Raw genomic sequence first — 27,024 nt, forward strand, 5'->3', positions numbered from 1 at the left:
ATGCTGACAAATCTCAGCAAGTCTGGCAGCATCTGAAGGGAGAGAAAAGACCTGACGTTTCCAGTCCAGGTGACCCTTTGTCAAAGCTGACAAGTCTGAAACAGCTCTTGGAAAGAGCACCCAACCCAACCCCACACCTCCACCCTATCCCCATAACCCAGTAACCCCACCCAACACTAAGAGCAATTTTGGACAATATGGGCAATTTAGCATGGCCAATCCACCTCACCTGCACATCTTTGGACTGTGGGAGGAAACCGGAACACCCGGAGGAAACCCACGCAGACACGGGGAGAACGTGCAGACTCCGCACAGACAGTGACCCAAGCCGGGAATGGAACCTGGGATCCTGGAGCTGTGAAGCAATTGTGCTAACCACTGTGTTACCTTGCTGCCTCTTGAGCCGGAGTAGCAACCCAGGTAAAATTAGATTTTATTTAAAATACCTGAGGTCCTTGGTTGATCCCAATAAACAGCAGTCACCATTTTGCAACTTTAACTCAGGTAACCTTCTACTATGTAAAGTATTATAATTAAACAGACAGAAAATGTAATTGACTGCTACCACTTTCCCAAACCCCTCCCTTCCTTACTACCCCCACTCTCTTCACACTCACACACAGACAAACGACACAGAGTGGAAAGGGGTTTGGAAGGGAAATAAAATATTAATAAAAGATTAAAGATCTTTGATGCAGTGGGATGGCTTCCAGTTAATGTCTTTCTAAAGTTCAGCTTTTGTTTTTGGTACTTCTTCCTTCTAGGCTTGAGACGGTTTTCTCTGGCAAGGTTGTCTACTGTCTCTGCAGACTTAGCATTATTTCAGATTCACAGCAAAGGATGTGACAGACACTCACTGCTTTCAGAACAATAGAGCAGTTCTTTCAGTTCAGCAGGTGAGAGAGAGAGAGAGAGAGAGAGAGAGTGTTCCTTCCACTTCCTAAATTCTAAACGCATCTGCCCAGTTCTCTCAGAAAGCATCACTCAGGAATCAATCACTGACCGTTGTCAGGCAGAACACTGTCCCTGGCCAACCCACTAGTTGCAATCGATCCAACTCCCTCAAACCTGGTTCCTAAGATGTATTTGCTGCCCAAGAGTCTGGTTAAAAACAAATCGTGTGAACGCAATGTCCTGACCAGCAGGCTGCTTCCACCTTGAGTCTCCCGCTTAAAGGCACATTTCGATTATGGGTCCACGGAGCAAATTAATCAAATTACAAACAAGAAAGGGAGCAAAGGAAATAAACAGGAAGGGTTCTTACAGTGTGGATTCAAGTGCAACTCCAGTGACTTCGGGGACATAGGAACACAGGTGTTTGGTGTTTAGTCCATTCATCCCCTCAAGCCTGCTGTACCATTCAATAAGATCATGGCTGATCTGGTAGTCGACCACACCGGTCTGCCCCTCATAACCCTTGAACCCCTTGTCTATCAAAACTCTATCTCCGCCTTGAACAAATTCAATGAGCTAGCCTCCACTGCGTTCTGCGGAAGAGAATTCCATAGACTAACAACCCTTTGAGAGAAACAAAATTCTCCTCATCTCAGTCTTAAACAGCAGATCTCTTATTCGTAAATGGTGTCCCCTGGTTCTTGTCTCCTCCCACCAAGTAGAATGCTCCTCCCGGTATCCACCCTTTCAAATCCTCTCAGGATCTTCTATGTTTCAATAAGATCACCTCTCATTCTTCTAGATTCCAACAGCCCAACCTATTCAACCCTTCTTCATAGGATAAGCACCTGATCCCAGGAATGAGTCACAAAAACCCAGGAATAAGCCCAAACGTGTGGCTGATACTCCGGTGCAGTACGTCACACTGTCAGAGGTGCTGTCTTTTGGATGTGCTGTGGGCTCAGGTGCCCTTTCAGATCCCATGGCAATATTTCGAAGAAGCACAGGGCAGTTATCTCTGGTGTAAAGGAAGGGCGTGATTCATCCATCGTGTTGCGTCTGGCGTAGAGCTTAGCGCGACTAGTGAATACCTCGTGAGGCCCAAGTCAGGCTTCGTGTCAGGCGTACGCGAGTCATGTGGTCCTCGCTCGATGTGATCCAGAGAATGAAAATATCCCACCGCCGCATTCTCCTGGCTCCCGTTCGTCACCAACCACACCGACAAGGCCTCAATTGGGCACCAATTAGTATTGGTCACCACGAGCGGAGACCAGTTGTGATGGCCAATCGGGGTTCTCAGAAGACATTGGAGCCCCCAGGTGGTCAGTGACCGGGCAGGGCAGTGTCCCAGCACTTCCCCTGGCACCCTGACAGTTTCAACCCTGGTGCGAGACCCTTGCCAAGGGTCAAGGCCTGAGCGGGGCCTTGCACATGAAGGGGGTGAAAGGGACCCTGAAGAGGGAGTGTGGGGGGGAGCTGAAAACTCTTTTAAAAGGCACCCCGGTCTCTGAGGAGCCGGTCTCAGCAGTGAGTTCAGCTCCCCACACTGAAAACCAAGAGGCTTCTCGCGAGAATCGCAACGCTTGTGACATCTCGAGAGATTCATCCAAACCTCACGAGACATCGGGATCTGAATCTCGCCCTCGCTGAGTGAGGTCCAGAAATACATATTTAAATGAGCCATTAGGTTTACTTAAGTATGTCTGTGTGGGATTCTCCCGGTGCCCGGGAACTAACGGCCTCCCCAGCGAGGCCTGGACCAAGCGCCGTTTAATAATTCCCGGGCCATTGGAGAACCATGTGTGCTTGAGAACAGGGCAGGGTGGCACCTTGGCTCTCCCTTTAGCAGCTGGGCAGTTTGGCAATGCCAACCTGGCACTTTGAAGACTGCCATTATGGCTCTGCCAAGGTGCTCAGGTGGCACTGCCAGGCCAGCAGGGGCTCTGCCAAGGTGCTCAGGTGGCACTACCAGGCCAGCAGGGGCTCTGCCAAGGTGCTCAGGTGGCACTGCCAGGCCAGCAGGGGCTCTGCCAAGGTGCTCAGGTGGCACTACCAGGCCAGCAGGGGCTCTGCCAAGGTGCTCAGGTGGCACTGCCAGGCCAGCAGGGGCTCTGCCAGGGTGCCTGGGTGGCACAGCCAGGCTGGCAGGGGCACTTCCAGGGTTCTGGGCTGGTAGTGCCAGGGTGCCAGGTTGCCTATGCCAGGAATCAGGCCCAGTGGTGCCTTGCCCTTGAGGTGGGGTGAGGAGGGGCGCTCGAGGACCCCCTAAAATGGTAAATTGGGTGCAGCAGGATGTCTCAGGCCACGGTAGATCGGGGCAGCATTTTAAAAGGGAGTTGGACAAATACTTAGGGATGAGTAATTTATAGGGGTATGGATAAAATGTAGGGATGTGGGACTGAGGGCCAGGGCAGACACGATGGGCCGAAAGGCCTTCTGCTCTGCTGTACGTTTCTACGATTTGATGATAAAGTTGCTCAATGATTTATTGAATATCATTGCCTCCAAGCCAAGGACCTGACTATCAAAGGCACAATTGCAAATAATAGATTGATGTGAAGGCATGCAAATAAGCAGATTAACTGTAGCTTTAGATTTTCACATTTTGGGTAGCAGAAGATTTGCATCAGTGCACCTGGAACCTTTATAAGATGAATGCCCCAGAGGTTAGTGGCAAAGGAAGTGATCTCATGTTACAATTGCAGAGACAGCTTTTAATAGTTTCAAAGGTTTGAGCAGAAATTTGCTCAGAAGTAATTTTGCAATTGGCCAATGTTTGGTTCGGTGGTTTATATGAGATTGCAGCTGGTTTAAAACTAACCAAATTTCAACAACAGCACTAACTTGCATTTGTGTGGTGCCTTAAACATAGTAAAATGCCCCAAGGCATTTTGCAGGAATCAGACAAACGTTGACCGGGATTTGCCGTTGCGAGTGTGCCCCGGTACCACTGCTGGCGGGGACGGAGAATTTGGCGATCATCCTTGAACTCCCTCCCTAACAGCACAGTGGGTGTACCTACACCTCGGGGACTGCAGCGGTTCAGAAGATGGCTTTTAACTAGTCTCAAGGGTAATTCGGGGTGGGCAATAAATGCTGGGCCAGCCAACGATGCCCACGTCCCCGCGAACAAATTTTTAAAAAGATAATCATGTACTGACTGATTTACTTTCTCTTGCACAGTTCTGGGTACTGAATTTTCTACCTGTGACAGTGTCTGACTAACTGTTGCTTATTTGTATTGGATCCCTGCTCTCCTTTAACGTTGAATTGACTTTCAATCACCTGCTCTGAGTTTTAATCCCTTTTCATTCCTTTGGTCCTGTTTCGTTATTCATCCTTTGCCTCTGCGTTTCTCATTGGCCCCCACAGGAATGTTACAATTTATGTCCACAAGGAGCCCCTCCTTCTGTTGACAGCTCTCCCTCTGAAATACACTTTCAATCCACAAAAATGCATTACCTTTATGGATTACCAGCCTAATGTGACTCAGTCAGATTTCACGCTTTGGAAATCTGAGCACACAGTAAGGTATTTCCAAACCTGTGCTGTTGAGAATTCTTCCGTCACCTCACAGAGTGGCATTTCAAAACGGCATCTTGACTTTGTAGTCCCACCGTTGTGCAAAGATGACCCACACACATAACTTGCTTTGATTGATAACTCACAGCAACGGCGGAAATATTTACCCGACAAATAAATGCAACAGCTGGGATACCCGTGTAAACAATGAGCGCCCGACTATCCTTTTTCTGCAGCTCTTTATAATGCTTTGCAAACATGTCTCCTCTTTTTCTGAAAAGAGTGAGGTGTGTTACAGCGTTTGAACCTTTTATATTATATCAATATCCGTAAGGGAACCCTTGCTGCACAGTTTGTTTTCTTGATTAGAAAGTTTGCTCAAGAGTTATTTGAGGTTTTCTTAATTATGATTCATCTCAAATCTTTGAGGCTTTATCTAAACTGGGGCTTAGTTGGCAAATGTGATACGTCGCTCTTTCACACTTATCACTCAGTATGAGGAAATCAGGGCAGCCAACAAGCTATGTTCACTCACTGGGCTGAATTTTAGTCCGGCGGAGGGAGCTTTAATGATAGGCAGGGGAGCTGGAATTGTGGACCCCCCTACATTGGCCGTTTTGCAAGACCCACAACTGGCCTCCAAATTGCCATCTCTTTAAAGCATTGGCTCCCCGAGCCCAGGAACTGCTGGCCAATTGGATAAGGCAGGCGCCAGCGAGGCGCTACTGGATGTGTTACTGAGAATGGCCGACACTGTTCGTTGCCACTGGTGGGGGAAGCCTCAGTGGCATGAAGAATGGCTGAACAGGAGGCAACCCACCCATGCAGTAGTGAGGACAGCAGGATTTCCTCACAGCAGAATGGCAAACCGCTAAAGTACCAGTGACAATGGGAAGAAGCCCTTAATTTAATGCTTAAGTGGCTCAATTGATCTTCGGGTGGGGGTGGGGGGGCATTCCCCACCTTGTCTGCCACTGGCAAAATGGTGTCGTGGCAGCAAGACATGGGGCCCTCCGTCTTCCCTCTTCATTTTACATGCTTCCATACCTGTCTCTTAAGCCTTTCCCATAGACCTGCTAAAACCTAACCCACTCAAGTTTTTTACTGAGGTTACTAGCCTGGCAAAATACGGTCATTTTGATTCTCTGCTATTAAAATTTCAAAGTAAAATACATTTTTCATCTGCACATTTCTTCCTTTTCATAGAATTTACAATGCAGAAGGAGGCCATTCGGCCCATCGAGTCTGCACCAGCTCCTGAAAAGAGCACCCTACCCAAGGTCAACACCTCCACCCTATCCCCACAACCCAGTAATCCCACCCAACACTAAGGGCAATTTTGGACACTAAGGGCAATTGATCATGGCCAATCCACCTAACCTGCATATCTTTGGACTGTGGGAGGAAACCGGAGCACCCGGAGGAAACCCACGCACACACGGGGAGGATGTGCAGACTCCACACAGACAGTGACCCAAACAGGAATCGAACCTGGGACCCTGGAGCTGCGAAGCAATTATGCTATCCACAATGCTACCATGCTGCCCATTTCTCCTTCTTCGCCGTTCTTCTTCTTCAGTCAATCACTCTCCTTTCATTCCTGATTCTTTCGCAAGGGCTGCTGGTAGGTGACACACCCAGGCCTCGGCCTTTGTTAGGCTCATGAGGAGGGCTGCCTTTGCCTTGTGGTGTGGAAAATTTCTGTTTTTGCTTAATTCCCCTCGCTAACGTGTCAGCGGAACCTTCTCTGCGGTGAACACCAGTTGCGTGCCCATTACCTATCCCAGTGTTGCACTATTGAAATTTATCCGATTAAAGAAGGATTAAATCGTGGAATATTTCAAAACATTTACTGTTGTAGAATTGACATTGATGATAATCATGCATAGTTACTCTCAAGAAGGTGATTGGTTTGGATTGGATTTGTTTATTGTCACATGTACCGAGGTGCAGTGAAAAGTATTTTTCTGCACGCAGCTCAAACACATGATTTAGTATATGAAAAGAAAAAGAAAAATACATAATCGGGCAACACAAGGTACACAATGTAAATACAGAGACACCGGCATCGGGTGAAGCATACAGGAGTGTAGTATTAATCTGGTCAGTCCATAAGGGAGTCTTTTAGGAGTCTGGTAACAGCGTGGAAGAAGCTGCTTTTCAATCTGTTTGTGCGTGTTCTTAGACTTTTATATCTCCTGCCCGATGGAAGAAGTTGGAAGAGTGAGTAAGCCAGGTGGGAGGGGTCTTTAAATATGTTGGCGGACCATTTTGAATTGCTACAGTTCTGTGTTCAAAGTGCCCTCGCGGTGCTGTTGGCCCAGGTGTTTGCTCCGGCAACAGCGAAGGAATGGTAGTTCTAAGTTATGATGTTGTGTCGCACGGCAGCACGGTGGCACAGTGGTTAGCATTGCTGCATACGGCGCTGAGGACCCGGGTTCGAATCCCGGCCCTGGGTCACTGTCCGTGTGGAGTTTGCACATTCTCCCCGTGTCTGCGTGGGTTTCGCCCCCACAACCCAAAAGATGTGCAGGGTAGGTGGATTGGCCACGCTAAGTTGCCCCTTAATTGGAAAAAATAATTGGGTACTCTAAATTTAAAAAAAAAAATGATGATGTGTGACTTGGCGAGGAACAAGGAGGTAGTGGGGTCCCCATGTGCCTGCTGCCCCTGGGCTAGGGAAGAGCTGTCTGTGAAGCCTTGGACAATATCCGCATTGATGAGGGGCCTTAAGCTGACAGTGCGCCATCTTCAAGGGATGGACAGCACTGTAGGGTCTGGCAGCACTAATAGAGGAGAAAATGTTTCCAAAATGGCAAGAAATCATCCAAGCTCACTTCCAAAGCTGTGAATGTGCAGGCAATGAGAATTTGCAGCCAGAGACTGGGTGGAATATTTCATCTCAAAATGTCAACTAAAGCAATTCAAAACTACAAGTGGAGAGATAACTGCACTGCTCAAGTAAGGCTGTCACTGTACATCGCGAGTCCCTCCATCTCGATTTGTGAGACACGGGTAGTCTGCCTGCTGTTTACGGCCTGATGTCGGAGGGAAAAATAATATTAATACAACATAACCGCTGATGATCTCTCTGGGTAAATAGCTTTTTGATTGTTGGGCATACAGCAAGGGAATAGAGTGGAGTGATAAAACGAGAAATAAACAAGAAATATTTAGGGCAAGTGATTGGGAGGAGCAGAGGATGAAATAATGAATGCTTAGAAATAGTTGCGTGTGAAAAAAAGGGCAGGAGCACTTCATCCACCGCTGTAACCGATGTGTTGGCTGACTTTTAAATGACCATTAAAGTTGTGGACATTGAAAGCCCAATGAACTAATATCGTGAATAATAATTGGTGGGCTTCAGCAGTTTAATCATTTATGAGTGACACGAATTCTCTTTGGCAACAGCTTTGGAGTAAAGGCAATAAAATAAGGCAAATAATAAACATGGCAAATGTAATTGCTTTGTCGTCTGATAGCGCTGCTATCGTTTTTTTTTCAGCAATAAAACATGATTGTCTTTTATTTCCGTGCTGTAATAAAACAGTAAGTAAATTACCCATCCTGTTTCCTTTTGCAGCCTGTAATCATGCTTTAGTTCGGGGACTCCTTTTCTTAATGGGTGTAAATCACTCAACATTGTGGAGGAATTGAGGTGTAAAGACAACTGTCATAATACGGAAGCAAAATCGTGCCAATGCTGGGAACGTGAACCAAAAGCTGAAAACACTGGAAAATACTCAGCATCTGGGGCAGCCAGTCGCGGAGGTTATCAGCATTTCAGGCTGATAACCTTTGCTCATATTTCCATAGTAATTGGTGAGTCACAAAGCTGGAAGACAGCAGCTTGTCTAATAATGTCCCACCTCCGACAGGAAAGTTCCAGCACCTGCACACCCCTTTTAATTCCTTTCAACCATCTTAAAACCCCTCGATTACATCGTCTGTTCATCCCCTGAACACTCATTGGCACGGCGGTTAGCACTGCTACCGACGGCGCTGAGGACCCGGCTTTGAATCCCGGCCTTGGGTCACTGTCCGTGTGGAGTTTGCACATTCTCCCCGTGTCTGCGTGGGTTTCACCCCCACAACCCAAAGGTGGATTGGCCACGCTAAATTGCCCCTTAGTCGTAAAAAAATATTGGGTACTCTAAATACATACGTCTATTAAAAACAATCCCCGAACACCAGGGACTGCGAGCTTCTTCTGGGTACTACACCACCTCTGAAAAAGCATCAAAGCAAAATCTGACCATCCTACTTTTACCAGGGTCTGATGAGGGTGAATATTCTGGGCTTTTGCTTTGGACCGTGATCGGATAACAAATTCCAATGAGGTGGACAGATTTGCAGTAAGGAACAAATACAACTCACCCCAACACGTCAGCAAGTTACTTACTGACTTACTCTCTTTGTGTGGCTGGACTGACAGCGTTACTGGACTGAATACAAAACTTCAATAGAATCATAGAATTTACAGTGCAGGAGGAGGCCATTCAGCCCATCGAGTCTGCACCGGCCCTTGGAAAGAGCACCCTACTTAAGCCCCATGCCTGCACCTATCCCCATAACCCAGTAACTCCACCAAACCTTTTTGGACACTAAGGGCAATTTATCATGGCCAATCTACCTGACCTGCACATCTTTGGACTGTGGGAGGAAACCGGAGCACCCGGAGGAAACCCACGCAGACACGGGGAGAACGTGCAGACTCCGCACAGGCAGTGACCCAAGCCGGGATTCGAACCTGGGACCCTGGAGCTGTGAAGCAACTGTGCCACCCACTGTGCTACCGTGCTGCCCTTATAACCAAACATTGTCCCTCATTTCCACTGGATCACTGACTATCAATCCCTCTCTGTTGGATTTGCCAAGGCTTCTTCAACAGCACCTTCTGACCTCCTGATCTCTGCCACCCCGAAGGACAAGGGCAGCAGATGGCTCGAGAACAACACCACCTGTAGGTTTCCCCCCATTCGCTCAACGTTCTGACTTTTGACATCACCACCGCTGGGACAAAGTCCTCTCTAACAGCATGACGGGTGTACCTACACCACGTGGGTTGCAGAGGTTCAAGAAGCGGACTCACCGCCATCTTGGCAAGAGCAATCAAGGATGTGTGAATGTCGGCCTTGCCAGCGATGCCCTCACCCCGTGAAAGAATACAGAAAGGATTACGAAAGAACATCCACCTCTAATCAATCGATAGCTGGCGCAGACAGAATGGTCTCCTTCTGTGCCGTAACTATTCCATGGACCACGCTAGTATCCCTTTTCTGATTGAAATGGTCAACGGTGTCAGGGCACATCATCTGCCATTTGTCAGGAATCTAACGATCAAAGAAATAATTTTTAATATATTGCGATGCGCTATGCCGCTGGCCGCCACGGACCACATGGGATTTTGGCTCGATATGGAAACGGGTTTCCTCAATTCTCCGAGTCATTTGTTCACTCACCACATGCAGTATGGCTATTATTTGACACAAAGTTTAGTTGTGACCTAAGTGGTGTAATATTTCAAAAGGCTGATGATCCAAGTGAAACATGTTCCAAAAACAGCCACGAGCAAACCTCAAACAGCCCAGCTCGAGTGGGCTCTCTCTTTGCACCAAGCTCCGAGATTATGACAACTTGAAAGTTGTGCCAATTTCCAATTCAAATGATACGTGCAAATTTCCCAGCTCAGCTTTCTTTCAGAAGTTGAGTAAATGACGGGCGAGATACGATGGCCACGTTGCGCCGGAAAAGCCGGGAGACCCAGCTTGCAATGCCTCGCGAGATCCAACACGATGTCCCCAGACCTTGCGATTTAAATCCAGCCCACAATAGGCGGGATGACTTTTTGGCAAATCTGCATACTAGAGCGAGGCGGCTCGTCTAACTCTAATGTGCAGGTACGAAAGAGAAAGACAAAGAGTCATTGGACTCGAAACGTTAGCTCTTTTCTCTCCCCCACAGATGCTGCCAGACCTGATGGGATTTTCCAGCATTTTCTCTTTTGTTTCACATTCCAGCATCCGCAGTAATTTGCTTTTATCTAATGTGCAGATTCCTGAGGTTTCTAGGGCTGGAAACTCCCAAAATGGGACTATGTCCCCACGCCGACGTAAAAACTCAGGTATTTCACTCCGGAGTTTCCTCAAAAAAAGATAAGTTAGTTCATTCACCTAGAGGCGGCTCGCAGGAGTGATTCATGCAGCTTTAGCTGCGGATACAGGCCCCTGTATTTCCGATTTTGAGTCCGTGCATGTGTATGGCGGCAGCCTCCAGCGGCCGCGTCGAGCGCCATAGCGGACTTGGACTGTGGAGGCAGCTGGAAATTATAGGGTCCCTCCGATCGGCCGCACGGCCGAAGATCCGCCCGCCCCGATCTGCCCCCCGGCCCTGATAAGACCCCCCGGTGCCAGATCCCCCCGCCCCACGACAGGACGGCCGTGGACTGGGTCTGCAGCCGTCACGCGAGCTTCCCGAACGGCGATAGGTGGTTAGAACCAATGGCATTGGGAACTCGGCTGGCTGGGAGCGGGCCTCTGGCAATGGCCCCTCAGCCGCGCGGAGAACTCCGCAAACACGCCGATTTTTGGGTCCTGGAAAATTGCCGGACCGATTTCGGCGTGAAAGTTTGTTCTCTGCATCCGCGTCAAACGCGATTTTGGCGCAGGGCTGCGGAGAATCCAACCCCTGAAGCTTTGGGATTTATCGCCGTTCAGCGCTGCTCCCCACAAGCGGGGCCCAGATGAAACGGCACTCCTGGGGATCTCCTGGGCACCTTGGCAGTGCTACCTGTGTTCCAGCCTGGCACTGCCAGTTTGGCATTGCCAAGCTGGTAATCTTTGAGCGAGCGCGCGATCAGGCCAGGGGTGCCCTAAGTGGATGTTGGTGGCGTGGGGGGGGTCACCGGGAATCCTCCCATTGCCCGTATGGGCCGTGGGGAGGTCGCGGATCGCTTCAGGGGCCTCTGGAATTGGTAAATGGCTACCCAATCTCTTGCAACACCGGGGAGTTGCAGCAGATGGAGCTCCCCGTGAACAAAAGGGGGCTATGTGCAGCCACGGCCGCCAGCTACCCGCTGAGGCCCTTTGTACAACTCACCATCCTGAGGATTCAGGCCAGTCATTTAAAAAGAAAAAATTTAGAGTACCCAATTCATTTTTTCCAATTAAGGGGCAATTTAGCACAGCCAATCCACCTAGCCTGCATATTTTTGGGTTGTGGTGGTGAAACCCATGCAAACACAGAGATAATGTGCAAACCCCACACGGACAGTGACCCAGAGCCGGGATCGAACCTGGGATGTCAGCGCCGTGAAGGCCAGGGACATGTCCTGGGCCAAGAAGCTGGAGAAATCAGCAAAGGTGTCCCCATGCATCCGCTGCCCTCGTCCAAGTAATTGGTTGCGGGAAAATTAAAAGCGGCGTTCACCCATTTCGTTGTGGATCTGCGGGTTTCTTAATTTGCTGCTGCTGCTGTTAAATCCACCAGGGTTAATTACAAGAAATTAAGGAGCTGTCATAAGCAGACTGTACCTTTCTCACTCCAATAAAGCCTGATATGTGGTGCGGGAGCGTTAGTTCATTAATTTGGATTCCCCCAAGGGCTGCAAGCAGGCATCTCTCTGAATATGAATCATAAACTAGGAGGCCCGAACAGGAAGCACAAGAGATAGGATTAAAAAAAAAAGAGATTGACTGTTTCATCTCTATTGCCCTAGGAACATGATGAACAGGCAGTCAGTCAGGAAATAACCCTGCTCCTGACATTTCTGTGAGGATCTCTTTTTAATAATTTGCACGTTCAAGCTACATGCTTTCAAATATTAAAATATCCCGATCTTGTGTGTCGTTGAACCATCCTTAAAACCGCTCCAAGCATAGCTCAATCGGCTAGCAGCATGGTTTTTAAACACCCTCGGAATATTCCTCATTAAAATTAAGAGAAAGACTTCGCTTTAAGTTGTGACGGCGGGGGAGGGGGTGGGGGGGGGGGGGGGGGGGGGGGGGGTGGGGGGAGTGAAAGAACAGGTCGTAGCTGAAGGACGTTTAAACAAACTTGTGTGATGTCTTTTTCATTAAGTCAACTCTGAGGGCAGTGCAGGCATCTTGATTCACTTATTGTTCAACGCCATCAATCCCACAGCCTGCCACGCACCCTTGATCCAGCTGATTACTGCGACGGAGGTGGCTCAGGCTACGGCTCCGTCGTGTGGGCCGTGACGTTGAGAGGTTGACATTGGCGACTGTGACAGCAGTGCTCAATATGCGCAGGCTGCAGGGGCGATAGCTGCACGCTAACTGCGAGAGACCGACCCGCACGGTGTCAATGCGCGTGCTGTCAACTGATAAATGGCCCAAGTGCTCAGCACAAGGGGGAGAGAGAAAAAAAGATTATAATTAGATTCCCCAATCTTTGCACCATTTACTGCAAGCTAGCTGATAAGTGAAGTCAGAAGCGCTTAGATTAAATGAATATGAATGACTTTCCTTTCGAAGGCCTGCATTTGTACTGAGTGCTTGTAAGCAGATGCAGAAACAAATACTTGGACCTTTTCTAATGTTTTATTAATTAACTCAAATCCCCCTGGAAAGAGTTACATTATTTCCTTTTGATGCCATTTCAGAGATAAGCAAACTAAAATAACTTGGTCCCCCCCCAACACCCCCATTTGATTTAACTACAATATGATATAGACTATGGACAGAATCTTGTTAATGACACACTGTTACTAACACGCATCGAACACCAGCAAACTCAGGGATTAAAGGGACACACTGCGAGTTGCGAATCCCCGGAATTGACTGTTTGATTTACGCTGCAGCACCTACTGTTTCACATAAACAGCACCGCGCTTTTGGTTGGTTGATTACATTCAAGAATGCAATAATAATTATCTTTATTCGTGTCACAAGTAGGCTTACATTACACTGCAATGAGGTAAATGTGAGGATTTGTACCATTAAACTCACCGCGGAAAGTCTTGTAAATAATATCAGCATCTTTTCAATAATGTGAGGATTTTTTAATGCAACCCAGTCAACATCTCTGGCCCAGAAAGGGAGCAATTGAAACTACAGAGTCTCAGCCCTTCAGGTAATGAATTGCTCTTAGAAGCTCCAAACACTTTTAAATTGAATTTGTCTGTAAAATCGCTCGGCGCTTCTTTTTTTCAAAATTAAAAAAAGAAATTTAGAGTACCCAATCGTTGTTTTTTTTTCATTTAAGTGGCAATTTAGCGTGGCCAATCCACCTACCCTGCACATCTTCGGGTTGTGGGGGTGAAACCCACGCAGACACGGGGAGAATGTGCCGACTCCACACCGACAGTGACCCAGAGCCGGGATTCGAACCCAGGTCCTCAGCGCCGTAGTCCCAGGGCTAACCACTGCACCACGTGCCCCCTCCCCCCTCCCTCCCCCCCACCCCACTTGGCACTTCTTAAGCCCTCAAAACTGCTAAAACGTTTTGAAACATATAGTGGACGGGATTCTCCGTAGCTGAACACCAAAATCGGTCTCGGCGATGGGGCGGAGAATGACTCAGCCGCCGGATCCAGGGCAGGCATGCAGTTGCAAGTCTGTTGGTGCGTCATCGGCTGGCCCACCCTCGATGCTGCACCCCCAGTGGGCCGAGTTCCCGAACGGCGTGGGCCACGTGTGGTCTCAGTGGTTGGCAACCTGGCGTGCCGGCTGCGGACGGCGTCCAGCGCCGCACACTCGTCCAGGATCCGTGCCACTGGCCGGGGGGGGGGGGGGGCTTCTACTGGGGCTGGGGGGACTGGTGGGGGGTGGCCAGTTGGGAGACTGTGGGGTCGGCTGGGCAGGTTAGGGTTCGAGCACGGCCGGCGCTATGTTTTTCAGCCCGCCGGGTGCAGGCCGCCAGCCCTGCGCATGCGCTGCCCGGGACCCGCCGATCCTCCGGCCATTTAGCGGGTGGTTCATGTGATGCTGGTGCTAGCCCAGGGGTGGGCAAACTACGGCCCGCGGGCCGCATGCGGCCCGCCAAAGGTATTTCTGCGGCCCACCAAGTCATTAAAAAAAAAAAAATGTTTTTGTTTTTTAAATTTTTTTTTTTTTAAATTTTTTTTTAAGGTTAATGGGGGGGGGGGGCTGTTGGGTTACTTACTGGTATAGGGTGGATACGTTGACTTGAGTAGGGTGATCATTGCTCGGCACAACGTCGAGGGCCGAAGGGCCTGTTCTGTGCTGTACTGTTCTATGTTCTATATGAGGCGCCCAGAATCATAACTGGGTGAAGTAATTATTTTACTTAATATACTATGCGGCCCTTTGTGAATTGTGAATTTCTGAATGTGGCCCTTGCACGGAAAAGTTTGCCCACCCCTGTGCTAGCCCCTCACCGGTACCAGAATCGGTGAGGGGTTCACGCCGATTTTCCTGTCGTGAATCATCCATGGATTCTCTTTGGTGCCGTACTTACGGAACGGAGAATTCCGCCCACTAACACCAAATCTCTGGATCTTTCTATACAAACTAACGTGCTCAAATACAATTTTCAAAAGGTATGCAGCTTCTCATTAGCACTGACGATAACTCCTTAAAACCTACCTCTTTGACCAATCTTTTAGACATCTGCTCTAATATCTCTTTCTGTGGGTCAGTGTCATATTTGGTTTTATAATGTTCAGGCGAATGGCCTTAGAATGTTTCCTTACGTTCAAGGCGCTATATAAATGCAGCCTGTTGTTGATGTTGAAAGAGCAACAGGAAGGAGGCGAGGTTTAGGGAGGGAATTCGAAAGTTTAGCGCCTACACGTGTTGAAGGCGTAGGCAGCAAATGGAGAGTGAAGGGAATCGGGGATGTGGAAGAGGCCAGAACTGGAGGAGCTGGAGGAGGTTACCGATCTATCCGTGGGTCTGCTGATCACGTCAGGTTGTTCACAGTTTAATCAAAGAGGCACTAATACGGCCGGCTGTAAATAGAACATAGAACATAGAACAGTACAGCACAGAACAGGCCCTTCGGCCCTCAATGTTGTGCCGAGCCATGATCACCCTACTCAAACCCACGTATCCACCCTATACCCGCAACCCAACAACCCCCCCCTTAACCTTACTTTTATTAGGACACTACGGGCAATTTAGCATGGCCAATCCACCTAACCCGCACATCTTTGGACTGTGGGAGGAAACCGGAGCACCAGGAGGAAACCCACGCACACAGGGGGAGGACGTGCAGACTCCACACAGACAGTGACCCAGCCGGGAATCGAACCTGGGACCCTGGAGCTGTGAAGCATTTATGCTAACCACCATGCTACCCTGCTGCATTAGACCAGTTTTTCTCATTGGTTACCGAGAAGCAGACGCCATTCACATTTGGGAATATATCACATTCTCAGGTCGCAGAGACATTATGAATGTGTGGATTAAGTCAGGGATGAAGACAGATTCCAGAGCATTTGAATCCCTTTGAACACGGCCACACCCAGTCATAAGACTGGGATGATGCAGTTCTCTCTGTGCTGACATTTCTGACTTGTAGCTGTGTCCTGCTTGAATTCAATGACCACGGAGGTTTCTTTGGGCTCTTCCTATTCCTTTTTTTTCTCTTCTTTTTCTTTTTAAAAAAAAAATTTACAGCACCCAATTCGTTTTTTTTTCCCAATTAAAGGGCAATTTAGCATGGCCAATCTGCCCAACCTGCACATCCCCAGGTTGTGGGGGCAAAACCCACGCAATCAAGGAGAGAATGTGCAAACTCCACACGGACAGTGACCCAGAGCCGGAATCGAACCCGGGTCCTCGGCGCCATGAGGCAGCTGGGCTAACCCACTGCGCCACCGAGCCGCCCCGGCTCTTCCTATTCCTGTTACCTCATGAATGATAAGTCCTAAAATTCAGAGCAACAGGATTTGTTGGAACCTGCAGCTTGTGATCTACGAAAATTAACAGAAATGTTGATGTAAACTTTACACATTAAACATGAGGCTCCTCTGTGTGGTTCACGCCCCTCAGCGTGTACTCGTTCATGCCCCTCAGCGTGTACTCGTTCATGCCCCTCAGCGTGTACTCGTTCATGCCCCTCAGCATGTATTCGTTCATGTCCCTCAGCGTGTACTCGTTCATGTCCCTCAGCATGTACTCGTTCATGTCCCTCAGCGTGTATTCGTTCATGTCCCTCAGCGTGTATACGTTCATGTCCCTCAGCGTGTATACGTTCATGTCCCTCAGCGTGTACTCGTTCACGTCCTTCAGCGTGTATTCGTTCACGTCCCTCAGCGTGTACTCGTTCATGTCCCTCAGCGTGTATTCGTTCATGCCCCTCAGCGTGTACTCGTTCACATCCCTCAGCGTGTATTCGTTCACGTCCCTCAGCATGTATTCGTTCATGTCCCTCAGCGTGTACTCGTTCATGTCCCTCAGCATGCACTCGTTCACGCCTCTCAGCGTGTACTCGTTCATGTCCCTCAGCGTGTACTCGTTCACACCTCTCAGCGTGTATTCGTTCACATCCCTCAGTGTGTATTCGTTCACGTCCCTCAGCGTGTACTCGTTCATGTCCCTCAGCGTGTACTCGTTCACGTCCCTCAGCGTGTACTCGTTCATGCCCCTCAGCGTGTATTCATTCAAGCCCCTCAGCGTGTATTCGTTCATGTCCCTCAGCGTGTACTCGTTCATGTCCCTCAGTGTGTACTCGTTCATGTCCCTCAGCGTGTATTCGTTCATGTCCCTCAGGGTGTACTCGTTCATGTCCCTCAGCGTGTATTCATCAAGCCCCTCAGCGTGTACTCGTTCATGTCCCTCAGCGTGTACTTGTTCATGTCCCTCAGGGTGTACTCGTTCATGTCCCTCGGCGTGTATTCATCAAGCCCCTCAGCGTGTATTCGTTCATGTCCCTCAGGGTGTACTCGTTCATGTCCCTCAGCGTGTATTCATCAAGCCCCTCAGCGTGTACTCGTTCATGTCCCTCAGCGTGTACTTGTTCATGTCCCTCAGCATGTACTCGTTCATGTCCCTCAGCGTGTATTCGTTCATGTCCCTCAGCGTGTACTCGTTCATGTCCCTCAGCGTGTATTCGTTCACGTCCCTCAGCGTGTACTCGTTCATGTCCCTCAGCATGTACTCGTTCATGTCCCTCAGCGTGTATTCTAATCCTTCAATGTGAAGAAAATAATTGCATTTATAAGATAGCTGAGGACGTTCTGGAGAGTTTTATAGCCAATGTTGTGATGTAGGAAATGCAGCAACCAGCTTCTGCACAGCAAGATCCCACTAACTGCAGTGTGATGATGATCAGATAATCTGTTTTAGTGACACTGGGTGAGGGATAAATATCAGCTTGAACCCTTTTGCTCTTCTTCCAGTAAAGCCTTGTAACGATATACACCCACTCGAGAGGACAGGGAGGATCTCAGTTTAACATCTGAACTGAAAGATGGCACATCCTTGGTAGGGAACCAAGTGTGTCAGGCTCTGCATGGGATTTGAACCTACAACTGAGAGGAAAGAATGCTCCCCACTGTGGCAACACTGATTGTTCCCTCACCGAGACGGTGCATAGGGCACCTATTCTGATTGCAAACTGCTGCCTATTAAACAACTCACTGTGAGGAGGTGCAGAAGACCATGATTGATTTTTACTCCATCGCTTGCCCCCCAGGGTGTGTGCTATTCTTGGGTAGTGGCTTACCGGGAATTTACCAATGGTCAAGTCCTCAGTGTGGTAGCATAGTGTGCTGCTGTTGTGCATCACCAGGCAAATTCTTTAATAATTCGACTTAAAAGAACAAACTTAAGAAAGCCCAACTGTAAAGAAGCATCGTTGCAGAAACCTCCAGTTACATATTTAGAGCAGCCAAAAAAAATATTTGTTGTACTTTGAACATGCACCCGTGCTGTGTTTCTGTCGCTTTGTGGAAGACAAGCACGCACACCCTTCCCTGAAACCAGCACAACCTAAATAGTGCAGCGCCGATAATGACAGACAGGTTTGACAAAAGGTAAATTGAACGCAAGACTGGAAGCTTTTGACAGTTCCAATCCAACCTCTGTAAACTGACAATCATAGAATCATGCAGCACCATTTGTAACGTCAAGGGAAAGTGGATGGGAGATCTAGACTCATAGAATCTTACAGTACAGAAGGAGGCCATTCAGCCCATCCTTCTTGTGCTGGCACTTTGCAAGAGCCATGCAATTTGTCCCACTGCCCTGATCTTTTCCCGTAGCCCATCATTCCCCCCCCCCCCCCCCCACCCCAACCCGCTTCTTTGAATTTGCTTCCAGGGTCCTTCCAGGCTTTCGACAAGGTCTCACAGAGCGGATTAATATGTAAAGTTAAAGTGCATGGGGTTACGGGTTATGTCTCGAGATGTGTAAAAAGCTGGTTGGTAGACAGGAAGCAAAAAGTTGGTATAAATGGGTCTTTTCCTGATTGGCAGGCAGTGACTAGTGGGTACTGCAGAAATCTGTGCTCGGACCCCAATTGTTCACATTACATATTAATGATTGGGAAGACGGAACCAAATGTATTATCTCCAAATTTGCAGATGATACCAAGTTGGGTGGGAGGGTGAGCTGTGAGGAGGATGCAGAGATGCTTCATCGGGATTTGGATAGGCTGAGTGAGTGGACACATGCTTGGCAGATGCAGTATAATGTGGATAAATATGAGGTTATCCACTTGGATAGTCAGCGAGACCTTGGTGTCCTCGTGCATCAGTCGCTGAAAGTAAGCGCGCAGGCAGTAAAGAAGGCTGATGGCATGTTGGCCTTCAAAGCAAGACGATTTGAGTAAAGGAATGGAGATCTTTTACTGCAATTGTATAGGGCATTGATGAGGCCACACGTGGAGTATTGTGCACAGCTTTGGTGTCCTTATCTGAGGAAGGGTGTTCTTGCTGTGGAGGGAGGGCAGCGAAGGTTTAACAGGCCGATTCCTGGGATGGCGGGACTGTCATATGAGGAGAGACTAAATCGGTTAGGATTATATTCGCTGGAGTTCAGAAGGGTGAGAGGGGATCGCCTAGACACTTACAAAATTCTAACAGGATTATTCAGGGTAGATTCAGAAAGAATGTTCCCGATGGTGGGGGAGTCCAGAACTAGGGATCAAAGTTTGATGATAAGGGGTAAACATTTTAGGACTGAGGTGAGGAGAAATTTCTTCACCCAGAGAGTGGTGAATCTGGGAATTCACTTCCACAGGAAATAATTGAGGCCAAAACGTTGTGTAATTTCAAGAAGGAATTAGTTATAGGGCGTGATTCTCCGCTGCCCACGACGGGTCGGAGAATAGCGGGAGGGCCTTCCCGACATTTTTCCCGACCTACCGCTATTCTCCCCCCCTCCCACGGCCGCCCCACGACATGAATCGCTGCTCGCCGTTTTTTTACGGCGAACAGCGTTTCTCCCCTCGCCGATGGGCCGAGTTCCCAGGCCTTTACGGCCGTTTTCACGAACGCAAACACACCTGCTCTCACCGTTCGTAAAAACGGCCGCAAAGTGCCGTTCCCGACAACCATGGCACCGATTGGCACGGCCGCACCACGGCCGTGCCAAGGGTGGCATGGGCCCTCGATCGGTGGGCAGAGATCGCGGGCAGCGGGTCTGAAACCTGCGCACTCTTTGTTCCTCCGCCGCCCCGCAGGATCAGTCCGCGGGGCGGCTGAGGGGCATGACGGCCCGCGCATGCGCGGGTTTGACGCATATGCGTGATGATGTCATCTGCACATGCGCGGGTTAGAGCCGTCCAATCCGCGCATGCGCGGCTGACGTCATCATGCGCGTCAGCCGCCGTGACCCTTGGCGCGCGGGCTTAGCGACGGTCGCTAAGCCTGCGATGCCGTGCTTCGCGGCGCTGCTCTGCTAGCCCCGACCGGGGGGGAGAATCGGGTCCCGGGAGGGGGCGCGGAGGCTGCCGTGAAACACGGCCAGTTTCACGGCAGCCTTTACGACTCTCTGCATTTACGACTCTCCGCATTAATAACGACCAAAGCTCTTCTGTCCATTATGGCAGTCCTGCTGTGGTCGGGGAAGTGTTATTTCATGAGTTAGGTATTCATTCAGGCAGTGGAGATATCAAGCAGTAAGAGACGTGTCGCAGTTTACTCAGCTGCAATGGTGATGACGGCTGCTAGTGCATCTATAAATTTACAAATGTGGTTTCCGACTGTAAACAACCTCTGAGCTACGCGCTGCCCTGTCTTTACAGGCAGCAGAAAATGAAATGTTCTGAATGAATGTAACATGTGAAATGCATTGTCAGAGATAATTCACCACCGCACATTGTGCACCTTTCCCTTGTTGACTTGCGGCTTCCAGCTTTCGACGGATGCCCACGAACGCAGCCGTATTTTGCCCTCGCCGAGGATCCGCTTGGCTCAGTTTTATGTTTCCACGTGGAACTACATTTCTGAGCCAGGGGTTAGGATTTAGCAGTGCCTTGTAAAAGGCACAAGACACTTGCTTGATCTTTAAAGTGGCAATGATATGCAAGATCAAACAACGTGTTACTCCAGGGTAACGCTTCATCTAAATACACATTAGCCGCCGTCCTTGTGCATGTTAAGTGGTGACAGTGGAGAAGTTCAGAGATCGACAGATTAACGATACAGAATCTAGAAGCCCCTGTTTGCGGATCCAGTGGTGACGTCCTTTGGACAAGCTTGACTGTTCGGTGAGCTCTGTTTCAAACAATTTATTTCGGGAACCTATCATTTGATTGATTTTCCGCGTTTTGCTCCAAAACAGGATTTCCCACTCTGTCGTAAGTTTATTAATTTCCAGAGGCCTTTCCTTTTCTCTACAAATAGGCTGCTGGATAATGACACTCTGCTCATTTTTAATGACATTTGGTCTATAAGTAAATAAGCACGGGTATAGGGTGGATACGTGGGTTTGAGTAGGGTGATCATGGCTCGGCACAACATTGAGGGCCGAAGGGCCTGTTCTGTGCTGTACTGTTCTATGTTCTATGTTCTAAGTAAAGGGCAGCAGGGTAGCATGGTGGTTAGCATAAAATGCTTCACAGCTCCAGGGTCCCAGGTTCGATTCCCGGCTGGGTCACTGTCTGTGTGGAGTCTGCACGTCCTCCCCGTGTGTGCGTTGGTTTCCTCCGGGTGCTCCGGTTTCCTCCCACAGTCCAAAGATGTGCGGGTTAGGTGGATTGGCCATGCTAAATTGCCCGTAGTGTCCTAATAAAAAGTAAGGTTAAGGGGGGGTTGTTGGGTTACGGGTATAGGGTGGATACGTGGGTTTGAGTAGGGTGATCATGGCTCGGCACAACATTGAGGGCCGAAGGGCCTGTTCTGTGCTGTACTGTTCTATGTTCTATGTTCTATATCTGTGCCTAACAATGTGCAGAGACCCAGCAAAGGTGTCACAGAATCGGTAACAGTGAAGAATGGATTTATCAGATAATTGAGTCTGAGGTCCATATTTTATGTGGCAGTTCGGATGACCTTTCACATGCAAATGTGACCACAAAGAGACACAAGTAGCTGTTAGATTAGGCGCATGACTTGTAAATTAGTTATGGTACCTACAAACAGAAAGTAGCAGCAGGATAGACAGTGATTTTTAAATCACCAATTAGGCCTCAGCTGGTCAAGGCCTTGAAGCGGGGCCAGGAGGGATTCACCAGAGCGATATTAGGGTCGAGAGACTTCAGTTATGTAGAGACTGGAGAAGCCGGAATTGTTCTCCTCACAGCAGTGAAAGCTATTGGGAGATTGAGCAGAGGGGTTTAGAATCATTGAAGGATTTTGGTAAGGGTAAATCAGGAGGAACTGCTTCTTCTGGCAGAATGATGGTAAGCGGAGGACACAGATATAAGATCGTTGTTCACTCTCTCAATGTACGCATGCTCCGAGGAAAAGACCTGGGAATCGATCCCAGCCTGAGAGTCTAGCTGAGTTTCTCTTGCCGAGAGTTAACATTGACACGAGGGGCTGAATGGCCTCTTTCTGTGCTGCAAAGTCGCCAAACACCCAGATGAGGGGGAGGGCTGACTGGCGGCGATTTAACCTGAGGACCATCACATTCTCAGGCGAGGGGCACGGTTGGTTCATGCCAAACTTCAGCGGGCACGGGAATTGTTGGCCGCGCTGTTGGCCTCGCTGTGCGTCATGAACCAGCCGAGCTGCACCGGCCCCCAATAACCATTCCATGATTCTCCAATCCGCAAGACTAACACACTCTCAAAGCAAAGGAAGAGCCTGTTCAGGAGGTACCTTGCGTTTGGTCTGTGCACCGTGACGCCAGCCCCGGTCTCAACAGTGTGACTGCTGGGTCACACAAAATAGATGATGGGGTGATTCAGAGAATGTGATTTAGGTTTCCACTTTGTAACTGAGAGATCTCACGTTTTGCTGAGGAGACTGTCTCACCTGCAGGCTGGCTTTTTTGAATGTTTGCATCTGTTGGTCTTTAAATATCCAGACACGTCTTTTGTCTTTTCACATTTGACTTTTCAGTGCCAGGTCCGCTTGAGATTGGACGTTGCAAAATACTTTGTGCATGCAACAGATCTTTATAGATAACCACACATGGCATCAATTTTAAACATGTTTAACAACTGATCGCTTGTGCCCACTGAGCAGGAAGTCTCATCGAGGCCGATTTCCGGATTTCCATTCGGACCAGTTGCAGCCACTGATCTGATGTTACTGACGATTCTGCAGTGAGTCATGATCCAGACTGCACTGGCAGCATGATGGCACAGTGGTTAGCACTGCTGCCTCACAGCGCCAGGAATCCGGGTTCAACGCTGACCTCGGTTAACTGTGCAGAGCCTGCACGTTCTCCCCGTGTCTGCGTGGGTTTCCTCCGGGTGCTCCGGTTTCCCCCCACGGTCCAAAGATGTGCAGGTTAGGTGGATTGGCCATGATCAATCCGCGGGGTTACGGGATAGGGTGGGGGAGTGGCGGGGGTGTGGGCCTAGTTGGAGAGCTCTTTCGGAGTGTCAGTGCTGACTTAATGGGCCAAACATCCACCTTCAGCACTGTCGGGATTGTATGGCTGGTGGAACCGGTTCAATAGTAACATTAATAAAAAGGAATTTGATAACGATTTGAAAAGGAATTTGCTAAACTATGGGAAGAATCAGCAGGGTGTCCATTTCTAGATCGATGTTTCAAAGAGCTAGCACAGGGCCAGGGGCCGAATGACCTTCTTCTGTACAATATGAGCTTATGATTAATTCCAGTGACTGGAGTAAAACCTGATTTCTGTAATTGTCATTTCAGTAAAACTGAGTTATTTCCGTCCAGTAAGTGCTTGAAGTGGATGGCATTTCTGCAAATGGTGGATATTTCATTTGTTCCAGAGGGGAAGCTGTATTTTGGTGCTTTGGTCACATCTCCCTGCAGCTGTAGTTGTCTCTCAGCAATAGCCATCTTTATAACTGAAGTCATACCCAGCGCAGGAAAGGCCTCGAACACAGGAAATGTGTGTTGACAATTCACCTTGACTCAGGATGTGGCAAGTGTTCACGTACAGTGTTCCTCCCAGCCGGTCGCAAGGCATCCAAAGCAGTCAGGCTTCTTTTAATGTCATGGGCCCACAGACAAAGAGAGCGTATTCCTTTCGGATGATTTGTCCCTCCCTTAGTGTCTCCACCAGGCAGGGCTTCATGAAATAGAGCAGCTTGGCCATCCATTGAGTCGGTTTAACCCAAGTGGAATTGGTCGATTTTACACGCATAAATCAAAGACGATTCACGGGGTAGATTATTACTTAAATGTCTACGTTCACGCAGGTGGGGTTGAACCATTCTATTTAAAATGGCTTAATTCCTGTTTGCTGATAGTTGATCCATTGCAGTCACACAGAGGGTGCACTGATCAGAGAATGTATTCCCATGAAGTAATGGAAGGTATCATTGCGATTGTTTCTAATTTGAAAATTGTTGTTCTTTTTATATACTAGAAGATCGCCGGTGGCATTGCTTACGGTGAGTCAGAGGATCCCCTAAAGTGTGCCGGCTGAAGTGTGACAGCTAAAGTGTAACAGGAAGTAAGTGTAATGCTTACAGGAAGTCCATGCGAAGCAGGACTTAAAACAGTACAGACAGCTTATGAGAATGGACTGGATCGATTGAATAACTGTTCACTTGTTTTTGCTACAGGTTTATTTGAGAGTTGTATATATAAGTTGAATATCTGCTGTTGGGTTATTGTGCTCGTAGGCAACCCCTAGGCTGGTACTAAAGTGTACGCTTTCCATTGCTGTTTAGTGCAAATAGCCATAAAAAAGTGATGAAAAATCAAGAGCTATCGCGTCACTGCGCTATTCCATCTTTGCCGATCAACTCCCCAATCACCACCGCCCACCCCCAACAAAAGCAAAAGGATTGAAAGTGGGAACGGTGCCCTTTTCTGGAGTGAAACCTGCCAACCTAGTCAAGATCTTCGTTAATCAGCTTGGAGGGAACGATGAGGGTTGGGGGGTTTTTCCTTCCCGTGGGGGAAATTAAATTGGGCAGGGGGGGGGAGTTAGGTTGCCTGCTGGGCCGGAGTTGAATCAATATTGGAGCTGCAAATGTGCCTTGGACTTTCATTCCAACTGGAGCTTCAGTTGATGCACAAAGTGAGCAACGAGTTGGTAGAACATGCCCGAATGCACCGCTCAGCTCCATCTCTTAGGAAATTGCAAACATTATTGGTGCACATCCAATAGATCATGACAAGAATGAGCAACTGAACCGAGCAGAAAATGAATTTTAAATAACAGGCAGCTTTCAATACAAACTGCACAGGCGGTTGTCGAGCTCCTCAAGGGCTACGGAATAAACATTATTGGGCTTGTGTTGGCGAGGGTGATGAGGAAAATTAGGTCTCCAGCAAAGGAAAACTGAAGTTAATGACGGTTTCTATTCACTGTTATTAAAACTAATCCAAACATTGGTAAGATTTACAAGCGCCAGTTTCTAAAAGTGAGGAAACATCTCTGAAATGCCTGACCTTCGACCTTGGGGAAGGTATGAGGGAATGCCTTGTTTGTTTTTGCTTGTTAGTTCACACCATGGCCATGCTGTCTTCCGTGTGTAAACACATTTACAAAGTCGGGCATGTTTTGGACCTCGGGGGTCCATAACTGGTTTGTCAGGCCAGCCCCTTATTCTGGTTTCCAGTAGTATATTTGGAAGGAGCTGCAGTTGGACACCAACTGGTCTAATTTGGGATATCAGGGGTTAACAATGAACCTAAACCTCCCAGTTCGAAAGCAACCTGATCGAATGTTTGTCTCACAGGGTAGACTGATTCCCTGGTGTAGAAGGCTGGTTTAGCACAGTGGGCTAAGACAGCTGGCTTGTAATACAGAACAAGGTCAGCAGCGCGGGTTCGATTCCCATACCGGCCTCCCCAAACAGGCGCCGGAATGTGGCGAATAGGGGCTTTTCACAGTAACTTCATTGAAGCCTACTTGCAACAGTAAGCGATTATTAGAAAACGGACAGCCAGCAAATTGAGCCTGTCTTCCGCTGCACAGCCCAAGTTGAATTTGTCCCAAAGTGTCAGCCTTGGTTCCAGAACAAGGATCTCAGTTTTGAGTCAGAAGGTTGTGGATTCAGGACATTCCCCAGTGATTCTGGAATTGTACCTTCCCAGTGCCAGTGCTGAGGGAATGCTGCACTGTCCGAGGAACCTCCTTTGTGATGAAACCCGAAATCGAGGCCTGAGCTGCTCTCACGTGAGGACATCAAAGGTGCTATGGCAACATTTGAACAAGAGCGGGAGAACACCTGGATTCTTGACCAACATTCCTCCCTTGATGAACACCGCTATAAACAAATGAATGAGTCATTAACCAGCCATTTATCTGATTGCTGTGTTCGGGCTCATGCTGTGCGCACATTAGTTGCTGACATTGCTGCAGTTAAAATGTACAGGATTTGGAACAGATACTTCCGACAAGCTGGGACGGAGGATATTCCTCCTGATGATGAGACAATAAGCTGAGAAACAACTTGCGGCGATGCTCGTGGATGACAGCACAATGCCATTCCTCTGTCCGTTATTTTAATGTGAGCGTTAACCATTTATTTTAAGCGCAGCACTGTCACAACTAAGTTCATAAATATGGTTAAGCAGCCATGCGCTAACATCCCCAACACTATTCTCCAGACTGTAATCAATAATAGTTGCCCTTCACATCAAATCTTCATTCAACCAAAGCTTATGTGCATTCGGCCAATTAACTTTAAATGCTGTTATTGCCTGATTTGGAGTTATTACCGAAATGTGCAAAGGCTTTTGGCAATGATTTTCGCAAGGAAAACAGTGACATATTGAACCAAAATAACCTTGTGAGTATTTGCCTGCCCTTATCAATGTCGTTCGTAGCGAGCAAATTGGCTCAAAGGATGCTTCATTTTCTGGAGATTCGCAATGGTAAGAGTGCTGACATCCGATTGTTAGCTGTCTTTATATAATAATAATAGACTTAATCAGCCATGACCTTAAAAGGCAGATAGGCCAACAAGGACTCCAGTAGCTGAAGGCACAAAGCGCATAATACTCAAGAACAAACCTACTGAAAAAGCAAGCAGAATGAATGCATTTTAAGTCTGCAATGGTAAAATTAGTTGTAGAAATGCCTTGGGTTTCACAGGTTTTAGATCAAGGTCTGTGGGAGTAACTTA

At 48.4% G+C, this 27,024-nt stretch overlaps 1 protein-coding gene across 9 annotated transcripts in view; it reads left to right on the forward strand.

The window, feature by feature from the left end:
* Positions 1-27,024, forward strand: part of aff2 (AF4/FMR2 family, member 2) — a 536,338-nt gene that overhangs the window by 56,432 nt on the left and 452,882 nt on the right. For 2 of the 9 annotated variants that reach the window (XM_038775398.1, XM_038775399.1), the window contains exon 2: positions 24,309-24,395. The exons of the other annotated variants lie outside the window; for them this stretch is intronic. The gene's annotated coding sequence lies outside the window, so the exon portion shown is untranslated. The remainder of the gene's footprint in view (positions 1-24,308; positions 24,396-27,024) is intronic. 9 annotated transcript variants of the gene reach the window in all.

Source organism: Scyliorhinus canicula, chromosome 17 (assembly GCF_902713615.1).
Source record: "Scyliorhinus canicula chromosome 17, sScyCan1.1, whole genome shotgun sequence".
In the NCBI taxonomy this organism is placed as follows: Eukaryota; Metazoa; Chordata; class Chondrichthyes; order Carcharhiniformes; family Scyliorhinidae; genus Scyliorhinus; species Scyliorhinus canicula.